Below are 5,062 nucleotides of genomic sequence, written 5' to 3'. Positions count from 1 at the left end.
GCAGAAGGACTGTCAGCCCCTGCGGGGGAAGCTGCTGAAGGCCGGGCGGTATGTGAAGCCCAACTGGAGACCTGCTGAGCCCGAGGCCCACCCAGTGCGCCCTGAGGCAGCCCTGCCTCCTCAGAGCCTTTCTCTGGGCAGAGCCAGGCCACCCCATTCCCCCCTTTCCCCCCCACCTCCCACACAGCTGCCCGCTGGTGCCTGTCCCTAAATAGGGCAGTCAGCCTAGCCTCAGCCCAGCTGCTTGGGACCTCAGGCCACAGGCCGGCAAACAGGAGTCACCTGAAGGCGGGGGTTCTGAGGACTCGAGGGCAGAAACAGCCAGCCACACCCTCTGCCCCAGCTCCTTCACCGCCAGGGTCCCCAGTGCCAACCACTGGACAGGAGGCGCTTCTCACTGGCTCCCCCAAAGGAGGAGAGGCTGGCTCCCCTGCAGCCTCCTCCACGGCCCCGCCATGGCCACGGGAGGTGGCGGCCACAGCAGCTCCAGCCCCAGCACCACACAGTGACTGCAGCCCCGGCTGCCAGGACGAGGCCTCAGCCCCGGACGTTCAGGGCACGTGGCCACCGTGGCCCCTGTCCTGGCAGTGTCAGCTTCTCAGAGCCCGACGGGTCCAGGGCAGGACCACAGGGAGGGGCTCCCTGCCAAGAGCCCACGCAAGTCACCCGACGTGGCTCCCACGCCAACGGGCCCCTGAGAACGTCAGTCATGGGAACAACTTAGAGAGCAGGCGGGTGTCGCCACAGCTGCGTGGGACCAGCAGGTGGAGCTCAGAAGATGAGCGTGGCCGTGGGTGACTGGTCTTTTGGACCCGCAGCCCCTGAGCCTTCAAACTCCTGACGCCCCTTCTGACCACCAGGGCCCCCTCTCCCATCGGCCGGAGGGGCCGGGAGCGACTTTGGAATGAAGAAGTGTTCCCGCCGCTGCTCCCATCTTTCGGTGAGTGACAAGGCTCTGCCGGACCCTAGGGTCACACTCCCACGATGGCTGCACACGTCTGACCCTTCAGAAACTGGTCTCTTTGAACAAATCCACGTTGGCCCGGGGATGCTCACAGTGCAGTCACAAACACACTCCCTGAGGCAGATGCTGTGCCCCTTACAACATGTGTCAGCAACCTGACCTCCATGAAAGCGTCCATGTGTGTGCTGCTGTGGGTGAGCAGGTACATGAAGGCACGCTCTCAGGGCTGGGCCCTGTGGTCCGGACTTGACTCCATCTCCAGAAGCCTGGGGCTCCCAGGAGAAGCCCAGACTGGCCTGACGACCAAGAACTCGCGGCCCTGGGTGGACCTTGGAGTCGGGCTCACTGATACACCAGAGCATTGCCGAGCCAGGCCTGGGCCCCACACTCCTGAGCCCGGGGCCCGAGGCCTTCCAGGCAGGTGGCCTCAGGCTGTGCCTCTCTCCAGCTGGCTCCTGGGCCCCGGACCTGCCCCCGGGTTCACTTTTCTACCATCATGGGCTCTGCCCCGCCTGGCGCAGAGAAGCCCTGCCCGCCCCTCCCAGCAGAGGCCACAGTGTGCAGAGGGGAGCGTGTGCGAGAGGCGGGTACAGCCTGGTCGCTAACGTGGCTGTAGCCCCCGGTGTCCACCATCGAGGATGACACTTTGAGTCTTTGTTTCTGAGTCACTCCCCGGGATAGAAACCCAATTTACTATATTCCATACCCGTGTAGGCACTCATGGAATATATGTGTTTTGAGGTGTCCCCCAAATGGATGTACCACAGGCTGGCTGTCCACCAAATGTACACACACTTTAACAGCTGAGAACTCAATTTTCCCTCCTTTTCAGGGTTAGCGGATTTGATGTAATGGGTGAAGCCAGACTCAGCTTGGAACCAAGAAGATGTATCCTCTGGACTTTGTGATGGGGACACATCCAGGATGAAGTGTCTGGTCCCGAACGGGCCCCAGTCCAGGCATCCAGGGCCGCTGTGGACAGAGGATGCGCAGAAACACGGAACGCAGCGATTCTCGGTGTTTGCGGTTCCATTGCTTCAGCAGCAGCAGCGCCTGGACCACAACTGACGCAGCCATGGAGCCGCACACATCAAGAATCGTTCCTTCGGTTAGGTGTTTGTACGCATATCTCTCAATAACTGCCCTTGATTCCTCGACTGCTGGGTGTTGCGTCCCCTCAACTTTAATTTTTCTGTGTCCCCATAAAAAGTCCTGTGGAGACATGCTCTTCGTTCAAATCTTACCGTCTTCACTGATTTCTTCAAATCTGTTCAAACTGAAAAGAAGTGAAAATTAAGTGCGTTATCAGCTCTTAATGTGTCTACATTTTGGGGGGATACTACATGTACATTCAATGGAGAGAATTTTCCATCACTTGTCTGACCTCTTTGTACCTGTTTTGGGGGACAGCCTGTATTTACATTCAATGGGGACTCATTGTCCATTAGAAGCCTGACCTCTCTTTACCTTTTTGGGGGACAGCCCATATTTACATTCAATGGGGACTCATTGTCCATCAGCAGCCCAACCTCTCTTTACCTTTTTGGGGGACAGCCCATATTTACATCCAATGGGGACTCATTTTCCATCAGCAGCCCTACCTCTTTTTACCTTTTGGGGGGGACAGGCTATATTGACATCAGCTGGCATCAATCTTTCTCTTTAGGAGTCACACCTCTAGTGTGTATATGGCCAGTTTCCTGACACATGGTTTCCGGTTTCCTAAGGTGCTCTCCTGGGATGGGCTTGGCCTGGGGACCGGGGCTCTATAAAGAGGTTTTCCTTTGGCCTTAATGTGCTGACAAAGAACTGGGTGTGCAAATGTGTTCTGTCTCCGAGTGCTGTGACCTGTACTGATTAGCCATTGATTCTGGAATACAAAGATGGGTTTGTAATAAAATGAGTTGGAGTAGAATTGAGTCCTGGATTTCCTCACCGCTCATCACTGGCAGCGATGCCCGAGCTCCGGGCTCCCCGTGTATCCTCTTCCCAGGCCTTGGTGTATTTTAAGTCCCTCTAAGTGGAATCCCATTTTGATTTGGGATTTCTATCACAGCAGGAGCTCAGCTTAAAATGATCCTTGGGGCCGAAACCGGTTTGGCTCAGTGGATAGAGCGTCGGCCTGCGGACTGAAAGGTCCCAGGTTCGATTCCGGTCAAGGGCATATACCTGGGTTGCGGGCACATCCCCAGTGGGAGATGTGCAGGAGGCAGCTGATCGATGTTTCTCTCTCATCGATGTTTCTGACTCTCTATCTCTCTCCCTTCTTCTCTGTAAAAAATCAATAAAATATATTAAAAAAAAAATGATCCTTGGGTTTTCCAAGGCCACTCAACTAGGAAGAGGCCGAGGAGGGAGGAGGACGACAGGTGAAGATCCCCCCTGACCTGACCTCATGGCAGCCCGTCCAGCTGCCGCCTGCGTGTCCCTCCTCCCTCACCAGCCTCTTCTGTAAGGTGCTTCCTGTGGCCTCCTTTCCCCTTCTTTCCGAGGCCCTGCCCCTGGGGGAGCCGCCCCCTCTGCGAGCTGCCCTCCCCAAAGATGGGAGCCAAACTGAGCGGGTGGACCCCTGCAGGCCGCCTCCCCTCCGCCATTGGCTGTTGCAGGGTCTGAACCTGACCGGTTACCCCTGGGAGCTCTCAGCCTCTGTCCCCTGATTCTCTCCCCTCTGGGACAGCTCTTCAGGGCGCATACTGGCCGGTCCCTGGGTCCCCCCTCATCCTTTCCACAAACACTCATTGAAGCTCCCTGTGTGCTTGCTCCCCGGTTCCACCATGGAGGCAGCCCCCTCCCTGCCCCTCTGCAAGGCTGAGCCACCTGCTCCCCAGCACTGACTGCTCCTGAGCTTCAGGCCTGAGGTCGCTGCCTTAGACCCCCTGCCCAGGCTGCAGGCTTCTCCACTGTCCCTGACTCCTCTGGGCTCCCTGCTTAACCAAGGCCACCAGCTGTCAATCACAGAAGCCAAAACCTGGGGTGCGGGCTGGACCCCTCCTCTCTCCACTTCCCACAGGTGTTCGCTCTCCTGAACCTGGGTCTGGAATGGATCTGGAATGTGCCCGCCCTTCTTAGCTGACTGTTCTCATCCCAGGTCCCCCTGACAGCCCTGTCCCTGGGTCTTGGCAGGGCCTGGCCAACTGGTCTGCCTGCCTCCCACAACTTCTCAGCCCCTGACACCTCTGGCATCCACCCCGCTGACCTACCTTTGTGAACCTCCCTCCCTCAGCTTCCACACTAGCTACACCCATCCTTCTGCGGACTATGTGTTCCATGTGACTCACCGCGGGGTGTACCCCACCCGCTCTCATCCCCCTCCAGCCCCAGACAAGCTGGTCGTACCTACAGCTTTCACTGCCATCTTCCCAGAAGACTCCCAGCACCGCTAGGCCAGGCCTCTCCTGGGAACCGCCTGATCTGTTCCCAGCTTGTAGGTCCCAAAGACACCTCCACCCCACAATGCTCAGCACACCGTTCACGCTCCTCCCCCACCAAAGCCTCTCTGCTCCTCCTCTCATCCCCTCTGTCCCCTTGCCCCAGACCATGCTGGGCATCGCCCTCCCTTCCCCGTGTCCTATCCCTCACTCCCCCAGTTGCTCCCAACTCTGACTTCTCACTCACATACCACCCAACCCAGGGGGTGGTCCTCCCAGGGTTGTGCCATGGGGTCCTATGGCTGAGGGAGCACCCAAACGAGGCCCTCCTGAGCTCCAGGACCCCACCTCTCTGCACTGGCTGGGAGCTGTGTGCTCTGGGGGGTGGTAAACATCCACGTGACTGCTCAGGGCTGAGGTCTGCCTGCAGAGAGGGCGGGGTCACCTGTGGCACCAGAGGGGCTCCCCCTGGGGAGAGCAGGAAAGTGAGAAAATGGGAAAAGGTCAGACACACCTCGGGAAAGAAGCATCCAGCCACATGTTTATCAACCAACCAGAGGAAGAGGAGGGAGTGTGTTTATATGTCCACACACACATACACAAACACAGACACACATAGAGACACACACACATAAACACACACACACACACACACACACACACACACACGAGAATATAAACATGTAGATACACAGCCCATTGACTCCCTTCGAAAGCTCTTCTTGATTTT

The 5,062-nt window shown here is 57.7% G+C and overlaps 1 long non-coding RNA gene across 1 annotated transcript; it reads left to right on the top strand.

Annotated features, from left to right (window-relative positions):
- Positions 1 to 227: 227 nt before the first annotated feature.
- LOC308525795 lies at positions 228 to 2,875 on the top strand. Its single transcript, XR_013996478.1, has 3 exons — positions 228 to 1,166; positions 1,797 to 2,077; positions 2,175 to 2,875. It is a non-coding gene; the product is annotated as an uncharacterized lncRNA (long non-coding RNA).
- The last annotated feature ends 2,187 nt before the right edge of the window (positions 2,876 to 5,062 follow it).

The sequence above is a fragment of the Myotis nattereri genome (assembly GCF_964212035.1).
Source record: "Myotis nattereri genome assembly, chromosome: 10".
In the NCBI taxonomy this organism is placed as follows: domain Eukaryota; kingdom Metazoa; phylum Chordata; class Mammalia; order Chiroptera; family Vespertilionidae; genus Myotis; species Myotis nattereri.
The sequence above is the reverse complement of the archived record's forward strand: the minus strand, read 5'-3'. Positions and strand labels throughout refer to the sequence as shown.